Source organism: Pinus tabuliformis, chromosome 7 (assembly GCF_031772625.1).
Source record: "Pinus tabuliformis cultivar Carrire ecotype Pingquan chromosome 7, CPIR1, whole genome shotgun sequence".
Taxonomy (NCBI): Eukaryota; Viridiplantae; Streptophyta; class Pinopsida; order Pinales; family Pinaceae; genus Pinus; species Pinus tabuliformis.
In genome coordinates this window covers 2,013,242,081-2,013,257,260 of record NC_142293.1, presented here as the reverse complement: position 1 = coordinate 2,013,257,260, position 15,180 = coordinate 2,013,242,081, and the positions used below count along the sequence as shown (strand labels likewise).

Here is a 15,180-nt window from a genome sequence, read left to right as displayed (position 1 = left end):
AACCCACACACTGCACCGACCGGGCCTAAATCGCCATGTGTCATTTGCAAAGGGGCCCACTTCCATCGTGATTGTCCCTGTATTCCCCGGATACTAAGGGACTGGTCCCCAAGGTTGCACAATCCGGTAGCATCAACCTCTGGCAGTCATGTTGATTGCAGTCCGTCAACTAGCGAGAGTGAAGGACGAAGAGGGAGACCAAGATCACCCTGTATATTGTGTGAAGGCGACCACGCCATCCACAAATGTCCATTCTTAGATGAGGCAAAGAGAGTTTTGGAAGATCGCCCGGTTTCACCGTTACGACTTCCTCCTGGATACCAAAAACTCGCGCCTAATCCCTCGATAGTTGAAAATCCAGCTGACCCGCTCAAGTGGTCAGCTGAAGTGTCGGTCATTGAGAATGAACCTACTGAATCCAGACCAGACGAAAGTCTAAAGATCGAAACGGCAGTTGATCCGGTTCTTCCTTCAGAGGTTTCATCGTCCAATGACTCTGTCATTGAAGACCCATCTTCAAATGACACCCTCACTGAAGAGGATAAGGATGACACCGTCCATATTCTTTTCATCAACACAGACTCTGATGAGCATCAGGGCAATGCGCCCATTCCTTTATCGCAGGAAGGAACATCGTCAGGGTCGTATCCGGCCGTATATTCGGTCCCACCACCAAGCAACCTAGTTGTATCCTTTGATTGGAATCAACTAGGCAGACCCCGGTTACCAGCCAGTATCCCATTCAGAATCATAGTCCAAATCTACAGAATGGTGATGGCTGGAACTATCATTGATGAAGGGGCATCTGTGAGTATCCTTTCCTCTGTTGCTTGGAAAGCACTGGGTTGCCCGGCGCTTTTACCTGAGATGAGAAATCTATCAGGTTTTGATAAAGGAACCAGTCACCCGTTAGGGATTCTCCCCAATGTTCCAGTTACATTGAAAGGGAAGACAGTTCGCATGAACATCATGGTCGTTCAGGGACCCTTGGCATATAACTTACTCCTTGGACGAGACTATATATATTGCATGGAGGCAATAGTGTCCTCGCTCTTTAGAGTCATGTGTTTTCCGCACGAAGGAAGAATGGTCAAGCTCGTAGACCAACTTTCATTTCCAGGATCACGCATTGCAAATAGTCAAATACCATCCCTTAACGGTTTATTCACTCAAGGAATGCCACCGCCCCCGGTTCTACTTCCTGATGAATGCGAGTAATTCGAGAAGAAAAGAATGGGGACCCAGGGGGCATGCACCCTGGCCTGCCTCGGGCAGAGAAAACCTTAGGTATAAAGTTAATTTCCGCAGAAGGATGGACTAGTCCGTACCCTGTCCGGCAGAGGAAGAGAGGGTTGTTCTAGGATAAAATTCTTTTGTCAAAGTTATGTGAGCGAAAGGATCGTCTCCCTTTGTCTAAAAAAGTAGGCTCTCCTAAGGAGGAGATCCATTTGTGGCAGCAAGTAGCCACCATCTTTGAATGTCAAGCCTCACCCATTAAAACAATATGTTTTGAAGGATAAGTAGGGGCAGTCTCCAAAGAAAGAGATGAAATTGCTGCAACAAGTAGTCACCATCCTTAGCAACCTAATGATAGACATCGCCGAAAAGAGAGTTTAGTTTGTGGCAGCAAACAAAACCATTTTTCGGATAATAAGTAAGAGATGGCAGAATCTCGAAATTATACTTTATACCTGGGGGCATGCAAACCTTTTGGAGTGCAAGCACGGGACGACTATTTATTTTTTTAAAATTTTTAGGTCCTCCCTTTAAACCTGTAGGTCTAACCCGTTAAACTCGTAGGATTAGCCGTTTCCAGCTTGCATAAAGAAAGGATGAAGGGCAAAAGTTAAAACCTGCCAAATTGGAGTAATTAGTGAGGTATCGCTCCTTAAATAAGATTACCTCACCTAAAGCATTCCTTGTATTAAGACTGGTATAAACCGAGCAGTTTTAGCAATGTTCATGCTCGTTAAAAAATAAACGCAAGAATCGAGCAGTTTTTGTGTAGAGTTCATGCTCGTTAAAAAATAAACATAAATTGTGAGCAATCTTTCCCTAGCAGTTCAAGCTCATCCAGAAAAAATGAACCGGTAAACAACCTCGAGAAATGTAACCTTTGAAAGCCATATTAAAAGCCCTTGGTCGTGTTTATATGCCATCACCTCCATCCGTTCATTTGGCCAATCGTTCACCTCCATATGTTTGTTTACCCATTTTGAGGAACAGCTGTGAAGAGTGATTTCACTTAGCCATCCTTGTGACACTGCCGTGATTGGAGAATTCCAACCTGTACCTGGAATCTGCTGCTATCCCTGTTTATCACTCGTTCCTCAAAAGACGAGTCTTCTTTGAGCTCTTTTCACTGACTCGTAATATATGAAAAGTTTGCCAAGTTTTGGCCTTCCAGCTCGTTAAAGCGACCGGAAAGCTATCCCTCCTCTAGATTTTAATCTTTTTGGACCTGAGGGATTATTGCACAAAAAGATCGAGCGCTTGTTTTGTTCGGCTCGTTAAAGTAATCGAAAATTCATCCCTTCGGTATTGTTTTATACTTTTTCGGACTTAAGGGATTAGATGACGAAAAAGGAATTTTGGAGTTAACTTTTCGTACCTTTTCAGACTCTCTAAAAATGAAAAGGACCGAGTTTTCTTTGTCGTTAGACTCGTTAAAATAATTAAATAGCGACAAACTTGTCTTTAGACGAGAACGAGTTTCCCTATCGCTAGGCTCGTTAAAACATAGCGATGGGCTTGCCCGAAGGGCAGGTTATAGAGCAAGCATATGTTATCCTCCTCAAGCTTGACAAAAATAAAGAGGTACTGGTCAGCAATGACTGGGGAAAAATTGGGAGAACCTCACAGCATTAATGGTAGCAAGTCGCTCTTGAACATGACACTTTGTCCTCCGTATCACATCGGGTTGGGTTGTTTCATTCACCGGTCGCATAACCATGGTCCTCGCCACACCATCCACAATTGGGGTAATGCTACCAATCCATCACATCAGTGTCGTTATATGTTCAAGAGATGTGGTTCTGTAAAGAGTCAACCGTGTTCCACCCACTGCCATACATTATCCTTCATCCACTTCATGACCGCCACCCTGAATCATACATCACAGTTTGTTTTCACCTCATCACAATCACTAGCTCCGTTCCGTGTCACTGATGTGGGATTCATTAAGGCCCTCCTTTGACGGATCACTCCTTGTCGACATCAGCTCATTATCCAAGGAATTGATCTAGGAACACCCCCTTCAGTACTTTGAAGCTTGCATGCCTCAATGGCAAGTTTCTCACTTCCGGCGACAGGTATACATCAATGACCTTCGACCAGAAGATTTTGCATGGTGGTCGACGCCAAGTCCTTTATTCCCACCATGTGGATTGTACTGCCGTACCTTGAGGGTCATCATCCTTATCGGTGATTCCTCTCGCGCTTGTTAACGGTTTACATCATTGACCGGTAATCAAGCGATGCCTTTCCATGTTCGACTTCGAGAAATTCTCACATGGATCGACTTGTACATCGAGTGAAGATCGGAAGAGATTGAAGACCCCGGATCTAGTTTCATCCATCCGGGCTGCGATATATATTCAGGACATAAAGACATTTGATATGTACATCATTACAGCAAATGATCATCCTTCTCAGAGGATGATAAATTCGGCAGAGAATTATCAGTCTACAATCAGACGATCGTCTGTTCTATGTACCAAAATGTATTTATAAAGCTGAGCATGGGAATGCCCGCCTCAGCTAGATCATGAAAAATGTATGAAAAATAATGTATTGTATTGTATCTTATTACAGGACACTTCTCAGCAAATTGAATGAACTTCGGATCCTCTCAATAAAGCATTTCACCCGATAAACGACCTCATACTTTAGGGGGCATCTGTTATAGACAATTTTGTGCCTTACAGCAACAAGCATGAATTGTCAATAATCCATGGGATCCAAAGTTCCCTAAACATGATGTTCTTACCCCTAGAGGAACAAGGTCAGCAAACCAACAGCTCTCAGATCAGTTCTCCACCTGAAAACACTCAAAAACAAGCAATCCTGAAATCAAAGCAGGTGCTCCACTAGGCTTCTGCGCTGAAACACAACTGCTCCATGGTGTACCTGCGTTGCAAAGCAGGTAGAACAAAGCCCACCTGCGTTGAGCGAGTTTGGACATGTGGCACACTGAGTCATTGCTCTGGAATCTTCCAAAAATGACACTTGGATCAGGTATTTCGCCTTGTGATGAGTCAGAGGCTTTGTTTCTCCAAGTGGAAGCAAGGTTCACCAAGTGGACTCAAGAACTGAAGATCAACTAAAGATTAACTGAAGAGAGAGAGGACACAAGGCAGCTACACATCAGTTGCAAGCTGACTCATCCTTTCTCAATTCATCTATATATTGAGCTCTCTCCTATGAGCTCAGGAGGCTGGAATTTTGTGCAAAGTAATGATATGCTGTTGGTTTCATCATTGAGTTATTGGGTGATTGTTTGAGAGAGGTGAAGAAGAGCAATTCTTTCTGCTGGGAGGTGTTGCTGGGTTGGAGCCTGCAATGGTTGTAATACTCTCAGAACCTTTATTTCTTCATTAATAAAAGCTATTGAGGTTCTTCTATGTGCTCTTGTTTCAATTATATATTGTGATGATTGCATGTTTGGTTTACACTAATCCATGAACCAGTTATGATTGCATGCCTCTTGTAGTTTCCTTCTTTGTTATTTTGCAGGATCTCATTGTAGCTGGGCATGCAGAAGGACAAAGAGCTAGGAGCAAGCGGCCAAAGAGAAGAGTTTGGATTCGACATTAAGCGCAAGGCAACGGTTAGTGCTTTCTCCATTCTCTTTTGCTTTCATAAAGAAGTAAACCTTAAGTAGTTTGTTTTACAGTTGTTGCTAAGGAACTGTCACCCTTAGAGTGGGATAGGGTCATCCGAGTCGGATACTTTTCCCTACAACACATACTGCGAGCAGTTCGATCATGAAATGATAGATTTCCCCACACTGATAGCGCAAATTCGTGAGAAAAGGGCAGCACAACCTACGGCGATGCAAAACATCCAGATGATGAGGTCCAAACCATGTGAGGAATACCCCAACATGAACATGATGCTCAGAAGTGGCATGGCCACAGAGAGGAGGATAAGGGGAAACTAACCAAGGACGACGCAGGGATTCGCAAGGAGACAGGTCTGTTGGAAATACTGAGAGGGGGGTGAATTAGTATTTCTTACTATTTAATTTTTTCTTTTAATTGTTCTAGTGATTTCCAAAAACCTATATAGATATCTATATGTATACACAAAACACAGAAATCAACAGTTGAATTTAATGCCTTTATTAAAACTCAAGACAGTGCAAAGAAATAAATACAATATAAGTATAAATATGATTGTGAATAGTTTCCAAGCTCCAACTTGGACTTTAGTGAGGCTACAACCTCCAAAGCACCAACTACATTTTGCAGTGGTTTTGCACTTAGGAGAACCTACCCCAATGACTTCAATCCTATTCAATTCTGAGGCTCCAACCTCTTGGGCTCCAACCCAACCTTGGTATAAATAGGTATGTTACTGCACTCTATTCAGCTGAGGTTGTCTCACTCCTGCTCTGCTGCCTCTACAGCGTCTACTACTTTTTCTGCCTCTTTTGCCTCTGCTGCTTCTACTATCTCACCCTCAGGTTCTTCACCACCATAACCACACCAATAGTTATCTATTTCTACTACTTTATACATTCCCATACCTTTGTCCATCCATTTCCGCTTACACCGTCTCTTAGGCTTCCTCCTCAGTCGATGTTGTTTCCTCTGACTCGCTTGATCTTTTAGCTTCCCTCCTTGATCGCTGTGACTGTTAGCTCTACTATAATATTAAGCTTTTGATGGGTAAGAAGCAGGTTTGGCAGTGTTGGTTGTGATTTCAAGAGGTTCACAGCAATTGGTTTTATCTCCCCTTCATTCTCCTTCATTCTCTTTTAATTATCTCTGTTTTTCTCTCAAGGCCCTGTTTAAGTCACCCTTCACCTCATTCATCCTCATTTCTCTTCTTTCCTGGGGTCCTTTGTTTAAAAACACATCTAAGGGTTTTTCGTTTTTAGCCCGAGCGCAGAGTTAAAGTGGCCATATGACCATTTCCTCATAACCCTAATCTTTAACAAAAATCCCGGGCCCGCAGCTTTCTCTGTCACATCAACCCCGAAATGTGTGCAATTATGTCAGCCATTCAATCATCTGCCACAAGATCTGACGGTGTTCGTGGCTCCCACCCCACGAACTTGCGCACGTGATAGCCCGCGGGGAAAGTTGTTTCCCCGCCGTCCCATCTACCACATGGCGCTTTATTACAGGATCGCACCATCTCGTACGTAAGCCACCTTTTCCCGTGAGCGGTGCGGGGAAACCGCTTACCACCTTTTAGTACGACCCTCCTACTCGTTAACCTGCATGCATCTTTATTGCCCGCGACCATTGGATCTGCTCGTCATGCTGTATCTGCCATCCATTTGCGCAACTCTGATAGTGTATTTGTCAGGGATTCATAGTATTCCACCTCTGTTTACATTAATGCATATTTATATGGTTTCTGCTCTGATAATGTATTAAACACATATATGGGCTTTACATGCCCGATAAACTTCCAATAGTGTAATCGCTAGCTTTCGATAAGCTTTTGTGGCCTATATGGCTCCTGATAGCATTATCTGTGGTATATTTGCTCCTCTCATCTCCATCTGCTCTGATGGCTCTGTGTGCTCCTCTTCTTCGGCTCTGTCTGCTCCTCTCGTCTTTATCCACTCCTCGAATATTTCCATATTGACATCAATGACAATTTGTGTCCAACAATCTCCCCCTTTGTTATTGATGGAAATATTCTTCTGCTTTCTCCCCCTTTGACATAAATGGCAAAGGGATGCATATGGACTCCCCCTGTCAAACTACTCCCCCTATCCTGCTACATCTTTATGAATGAACTTGAGTGATGATAAATAAATAAACCCATCTTTTGACGCAGATGTTCGAATGCTTCTCGAGGAAGAGGTTTTGTGAAAATATCAGCTATCTGCTCCTTAATACTGATATATTCCAGGACGATGTTTTGTTCAGCTACTTGTTGACGGAGGAAATGATACTTGATTGGTATGTGTTTGGTTCTTGAGTGCATCGCAAGATTTTTGCTGAGACTGATAGCACTTGTGTTGTCACAATAGACGGAAATTGGTTGATCTATACATATGTCGAGATCTTTTAGAGCTTCCTTCATCCATAGTATCTGAGAACAACAATCTGTTGTAGCAATATACTCAGATTTGGCTGTGGATAATGATATGGATGACTGTTTTTTGCTGAGCCAGGATACCAAATAGTCTCCTAGGAAGAATGCATTTCCACTACTGCTTTTCCAATCATCTATACTTCTAGCCCAATCAGCATTGGTGTATGCAGTTATAGTCAGTGTTGAGTTCTTTGGGTACCAAAGACCGAAATCATAAGTTCCCTTCAGATATCTGAGAATTCTTTTTACAGCTAATAAATGGGATTGTTTGGGAGCAGATTGAAATCGTCCAACCATTTCTATTGCTTTCATTATGTCTGGTCGTGTAGCTATTAAGTATAGAATGGCTCTAATCATTGACCTGTAATGAGTTGCATTTACTAGAGGGGAGTCATCATCTTTGCTCAGTTTGCAGTTTGTGGTCATAGGTGTGCTCATGGGTGCACAATCCTCCATTCCATATTTTTTGAGCATGTCTTTTAGATATTTTGTTTCAGATATACACAATCCTGCTCTAGTTTGAGATATTTGAAGTCCAAGGAAGTGGGACAGCTCTCCTATAATTGACATCTCAAACTCTTTTGACATATTTTGAGAAAATTCATCGCTCATTTCATCATTATTACTAGCAAAAATCATATCATCGACATAAACAAGAGAAACTAGTAACTTACCTTGATTTGTCTTTATGTATAGATTGCTTCCAGCCACTCCCTTTTTGAAGCTTTGTTGTTGTATATAGTAATCCAGTCTTGCATACCAAGCTCTAGGAGCTTGTTTGAACCCATATAAAGTATTTTTCAACTTACAAACTAAGTCCTTTCCTGCTGTTAGATCAAAACCTTCTGGCTGCTCCATGTAGACTTCCTCCTTGAGTTCCCCATTTAGAAATGCTGATTTCATGTCCATTTGATAGATTTTGAATCCTTTTGAGCAAGCAAATGCCAAGAACATCCTGATAGCTTCCATATGGGACACTCGTGCAAATGTCTCTTCAAACTCAATTCCTTCAATTTGTGAATAGCCTTTGCAGACAAGTCTTGCCTTGTTTCTGATAACCTGTCCTTCCTCATTCTTTCTATTTTTGAACACCCATTTGGTTCCTATTATGTTTTTGTCCTTTGGACGAGGTACCAACTCCCATGTATTGTTCTTCTCAATTTGGGTCATTTCTTATTCCATGGCTTTTACCCAATGAGGATCCTTACTTGCTTCTGCAAATTTTTCTGGTTCTATTATAGATAGGAGGGAAATGACTTTTCTCTTGGGTGTAATTGTTATCCTTCTTCGAGTCTACACACCTTCATCTTTATCGCCAATGATTTGCTCTTTTTGATGGTGTCTTTGGACATACTTCGTCTTAGAAGGGGTATTAGGTGGTTCTCTTTCCTCTTCTTCTTCTTCTTCTTACTCATCTATTTCTTCTTCTTTAGGTTCTTCTTCTTCAATGAGAGAGTCATCTTCATGTTGTTCAATTTCCTTTACTGGAAGATATTCATCAACCTTTACATCAATGCTTTCAACTATTTTCTTTAGTCGATAATTGTAGCACTTGTAAGCCTTGCTCCGTGTAGAGTATCTAAGAAATATCCCTTCATCAACCCGAGAATCAAACTTGCCTAGTGAACTGTTATCACAAAATCAGGTACTGAAGGCTGCCAATCAGCAAGACTCTGTGTAACTGTTTCAAACCAAGCTTTTAACTAAGGCTTAGCCTCCTTAGTCTGAGAGGGCTCTCTCATAGGTTATTGATATTGAACAAGATGGCTAACTCTTACAAGACACATGAAAAATGTACTGGCTGGACAGAATTGCTTCCCATTGGGCTTATGGAGTCACTAATATCTCAGTAAACCATAACACTATCCTTTCATAGAAATCAGGGCACTTTACATCTAATGTTCAAACATAACTTACATGAAACACAGTTTGCCTAGGCATACAGGAAGTCAGAGCATGATTCATGAGTTCTGAGTGATTATGCATTAACCAAACTGTAAAAGAACATTAAAGAGAATAAACCATCATACATTTGAACAATAAGATCTATTGTGAATCCTGAGAAGAAACAACAGTCATTTGCATTACTCAAATCTGCTATACATAAACCAAAATAGTCTTCTCCAAAAACATCCAACCCCTATTACATAGATAATCCAGCTATATATAGAAACATAATTCTAACTACTTGGAGCCTCCTCCTCCAGCATGAGGGGAGCTCGATGCCTGACACTAATGACCCCTATCTGCTATTGCACTGACTCAGTAAATACAATAAGTGTTGAACATGGAGTTTAAAGAGTCCTAATTTAATTATAACTCTAACTTCATCCTCCTCGTAGAATGATTCTCTCTTATTCTTTGACACCTGTCTCCTTTTAGCTTGGCTGAGATGACCGAGATGAAGATTCAATGTCCCATGCTAGCTTCGGATACTGGATGCGTTGATGGTTCAATAATGTTAGGAGACAAACCCCTGTTTTTCTGGTCTCCTTCTTCCATCACCTATTCGAAAATGTAGCAGCATGTTTCCAACTCTTTAACACCCCAAAAATGGAGAACACCATCATGATACCAGATGCGTTGGAGGCTTCGTTGATGAACAGGTGTGCAAGCCAAAACAATACTCCTCGTATGCCATTTCTGCCAAACCCTAACGGGTCATAAAGTACCTTTATAAAAGTTTTAACTTGAGACAAAATATTTCACCTTTACAAAAAGGCACACTTTTCATTATCTGAATGGCTAGGATAGCCTCATGTAGTCTTCTTAATGTTCCTTAGGTGTTTCCTTTGGCAAATATCTGATCCTCCCATCAAACTGTTTGTTTTCGTTCAAAAACAGCACCTACAGTAGTTTCGCAGTTTCGTAGCGCGCTACGAAACTGCGAAACTGTTTAAACAGTTTATGTTTTCCTTTAGATGGTTGGAAAAAACTTCTTAGTAACAAAACCTTCCAATGTATCAACAGCTACAATCTGGTTCAGCCTTGACAGCCTCTGAATATTGGGTGGCTCTCCATTTTCCAACTGTCACAAGCTCTTGTTTAGCATGATCAGTATGTGAGAAAAAACAGCTATTCCCCCTTTTACATATTCCCTTGGCAAAGAACTTGCAGACAGGTGTGGCAGTTGTTGGTTGGTCATGGAAATATTGTCCTTCAGAATATGAAAGATTCTGTTGTGTACATTGGGTTCTTATCTCTTTGATAATTCCTGTAAGCTCATTTCCTATACTTGAAGTATTCAAGGACCCTGAGTCAACATATGAAGCCTGAATACAAACATCTGTAACAATATCATCTGCTAGTTCAGTGCCAACGACAAAACTCAAGTTTGCTTCAAGCTGTCCTGGAGAGAGAAAGCATGTGTGCACCAAATGGTGAAAAGAAGACCACTCCTGCTCAAGCCTAAGAGCAATTGAAGCAAAATCATGTGTCTGAGTTGTGAAGATCTCATTGCCAGCCACTTGAATGAGTCGTTGCAATCGATGCTTGTCCTTCAAAATCCGTTGCCAAAACAGAATTGCACAAAAATTTGCCATAAGTGTCTTTGTATGATATCAAGAACCAATAGATCCATTAGCATCATTGTAATAGCTGTCCACATATTTATTGAACAAAGATTGCTGCCCAAATGACTGTATGATAGGCATTGGTCATGCATCCATCAATGAACCAATTATTGCACCCTCTCTAAGAAACCCACACTGACCAAACTTAATGACAAGCATTGATGCCTCCAAAGAAAGGGGGAGACTCCCAAGCAAATTGCCATATAATGTTGGTTCATACTTTCCCCTATGATGAGATGGTGCCTTCAGAGCATCTAAAGAAACCAACAAATCTAGTGCATCTTGAATAGTTTTCAAATTCGGTGGGTCAAGGGCCCTCTGAAATAGAACTTTGGGGTCATTCATGGCTTTTGATGCAGCACAGCTAGTCGTGAGAACCTGCCTTCTCAATGACAGCTTTTGCATCGCTGGCTTTTTCATATTTATCAAACTATCAAACAAATGCTATGAAACCAATCGGAAAACCTGACCATCACATATACGGCCTGTCCTTCCTTTGCGTTGATCTGCTTGAGATTTTGACACCCAAACCAGATGTGGCACATGTCTTTTGTTGTCGTCATTCCAAAATATGTCTAATGAGCGGCATGAATCAATAACGTAAGATAGCTCAGGTATGGTCACAGAAGATTCTACAATATTTGTTGCAAGTATTACCTTTCTATAAGAATGGAAAATTTGCATAGCTCTTGTTACTTGTTCAATATCAATGCTACTGTGAAGAACGTGGACCTTGAAACACATCCTAGAATGTCTTAAAAGCAGCCACTGCTACTCCAGGGACCGATATGTTGGTAGGAAAACCAAACTGCTATTCTTTAGGTCTTGCTCCTGTTCATGCATATGCATCACCAGATCTCGAATCAGGTAGTGCACTTCATCATTTATATCAGCTTCATCACGGCCTTCTTTAGATGATTCCAAATCTGATAGACATTCAGGATTCTTTTTAAGAAGTTCAAGTACCTGTTCAAGGTACATCACTTTGCATTGAAAAACAGAACGCTGCACTAAGGAACTCGGCAGTGCAATCACTTCAACCCTTTCATCCTTACCAAGATCCTTAAAGTAGTCCCTGTATCTGGTTATATCTGCACCTTTGGGGATTAGGTTGTTTTGCAGCTGCAACACTTCAGACTTTTCCCTTCAGATTCAGAACTGATGACAAGCATACACGCAGGAGCTTGAGAACATGCCACCTGTAAAATGCATCCACCCCAGAGCTATTTTGCATGACAGTTGCTATGGATTCGAACAAATCCCCAATTTCGTAGCACGCTACGAAATCACTAAAACAGGTTGCGCTGCGAAACTGCTAAAGGATTTATGCGCTGCGAAAACACTTTGTCCTTAAGCTAGTCTGAGCAATTTTGGCAACAGAATTTTCAGTGATAACAGTGGCTCCACTTGGGATAGTGTGCCCTTGTGGTACACTAAGAACCTGCAGTTCCGGTGCCTTATCCATTTATGACAAACAGAAATTTACTTGACAAGCATGACTGTAGGAGAAAGAAAGCTACATCTACTGAAAAATGCTCAGTTAACCTTGAGCTTATTTGCATTTACCTACCTACCTACCCTAACAATTTCAACTTCTTTCTGCTCAATCAATATGAAATTTCCAATGTAGCCAATCCTCTGTTTTATCTGATATTTGAGTTTTTTGACTGCCTTGGAGTTCAGAGCCACAATGATATTGTGATGACCAGTGCCACTGAAATTGCCTCTGATCTTCATAGAAAAACTGAAAAACTTGAGAGTAAAACTCTTCCATGTAGTCAGCTACAGGATCCCAGAATACATGATCAGCTAGATTTTTCTTGCAACTTTCCGGCTGTGCAAACTGATCTTCAACAGCAGTGTGCATTTCTTCAAGCGTAAAAGAGAAAGGAAACAATACTCTCTCCTTATGTTCTGCCATAGAAAGCTGCTGAAAATAATGATCATGATAACACTCTTCATTTTCAGGCCACTGATTCTCAACCACACAAGACCCCTTTGATGTGCTATCCACTTTCCTATTTGACAAGCTATCCCACTGCTTTTCTGAATCAATCCAACAAACAATGGAATTTTCCTCACTATTATGATTATTATTTGGAGTAAGCTGCTGCAAGGAATTACAAAATTGAACAAGCTTTTCCTCTGCCTGAGGGTCATAGAAAATTTCCTCCAATATTTCTTCTTGCTGGGTGCAATCAATTTCATCTTCATCATGATCTGAAGCCTGACAAATCTGTTGCATCTCTACATCAATATCTAAGGATAAAACATGGTTTTCACAAGTAAACTCCTGCTGCTCTTCATACTGTGTTTCATGGAATGTTATACCTTCTCCTTGGTGCTGGAATGCATTGTTATGAAGAGCCTCTAAAATTTCTTCATCCGTAAACTCATCATCATCATAACAATCCTTCAAATACTGAATAAGATTTAAAGAATGCCTACAGCAATCTTTAAGCAGCAATAAGGAAGGATAACCTTCTTTATACATTTCACAGAATTCATCATGAAAACTAGCAAGCGAATATATTGAACCATTTTCCAGACTTTTATACCAAGACCATGATTTTCCTTCTAAAGTGGTCATAAACATTTTCATGAGACAATCTTCAGGGAAATGAACCTTAAGACTGCGTACATGCATATGGAATTTAACCAAATGAAGAGCAACATCATCTTTCTTTTCATCTTTGAATATTGGAAGATCCTCTAACCAATCAACCTCCGGCATAGGAATTGGAAAACCAGGGATATGAGACCGATTCATAGGAGCATACCTGGCATTCATTCTTGCAGTGGAATCCATCTTGAAACTTCATCAAGCTACTGATCTTCTAGCAGTGGAGTCACCTTCTAATTTCTTATTTGATGTGTGGAGTCGCCAAGGTAGTTTTGCAGCCTCAAAAGATGTCTGAGCTCCTACTACCTTCAGAAGTTCAACCATTGATTTCGGGAATGAATAATCTTCAGTCTCCCGGCAGACGCACCAAAATGTTATCACAAAATCAGGTACTGAAGGCTACCAATCAGCAAGACTCTGTGTAACTGTTTCAAACCAAGCTTTTAACTAAGGCTTAGCCTCCTTAGTCTGAGAGGGCTCTCTCATAGGTTATTGATATTGAACAAGATGGCTAACTCTTACAAGACACATGAAAAATGTACTGGCTAGACAGAATTGCTTCCCATTGGGCTTATGGAGTCACTAATATCTCAGTAACCCATAACACTATCCTTTCATAGAAATCAGGGCACTTTACATCTAATGTTCAAACATAACTTACATGAAACACAGTTTGCCTAGGCATACAGGAAGTCAGAGCATGATTCATGAGTTCTGAGTGATTATGCATTAACCAAACTGTAAAAGAACATTAAAGAGAATAAACCATCATACATTTGAACAATAAGATCTATTGTGAATCCTGAGAAGAAACAACAGTCATTTGCATTACTCAAATCTGCTATACATAAACCAAAACAGTCTTCTCCAAAAACATCCAACCCCTATTACATAGATAATCCAGCTATATATAGAAACATAATTCTAACTACTTGGAGCCTCCTCCTCCAGCATGAGGGGAGCTCAATGCCTGACACTAATGACCCCTATCTGCTATTGAACTGACTCATTAAATACAATAAGTGTTGAACATGGAGTTTAAAGAGTCCTAATTTAATTATAACTCTAACTTCATCCTCCTCGTAGAATGATTCTCTCTTATTCTTTGACACCTGTCTCCTTTTAGCTTGGCTGAGATGACCGAGATGAAGATTCAATGTCCCATGCTAGCTTCGGATACTGGATGCGTTGATGGTTCAATAATGTTAGGAGACAAACCCCTGTTTTTCTGGTCTCTGTTTTCCATCACCTATTCGAAAATGTAGCAGCATGTTTCCAACTCTTTAACACCCCAAAAATGGAGAACACCATCATGATACCAGATGCGCTGGAGGCTTCGTTGATGAACAGGTGTGCAAGCCAAAACAATACTCCTCGTATGCCATTTCTGCCAAACCCTAACTGGTCATAAAGTACCTTTATAAAAGTTTTAACTTGAGACAAAATATTTCACCTTTACAAAAAGGCACACTTGTCATTATCTGAATGGCTAGGATAGCCTCATGTAGTCTTCTTAATGTTCCTTAGGTGTTTCCTTTGGCAAATATCTGATCCTCCCATCAAACTGTTTGTTTTCGTTCAAAAACAGCACCTACAGTAGTTTCGCAGTTTCGTAGCGCGCTACGAAACAACGAAACTGTTTAAACAGTTTATGTTTTCCTTTAGATGGTTGGAAAAAACTTCTTAGTAACAAAACCTTCCAATGTA

The 15,180-nt window shown here is 40.9% G+C and overlaps 1 pseudogene; it reads right to left on the bottom strand.

Annotated features, from left to right (window-relative positions):
- Positions 1-10,241: 10,241 nt before the first annotated feature.
- On the bottom strand, positions 10,242-13,205 carry LOC149256566 (zinc finger CCCH domain-containing protein 4-like; annotated as a pseudogene).
- Positions 13,206-15,180: the final 1,975 nt, after the last annotated feature.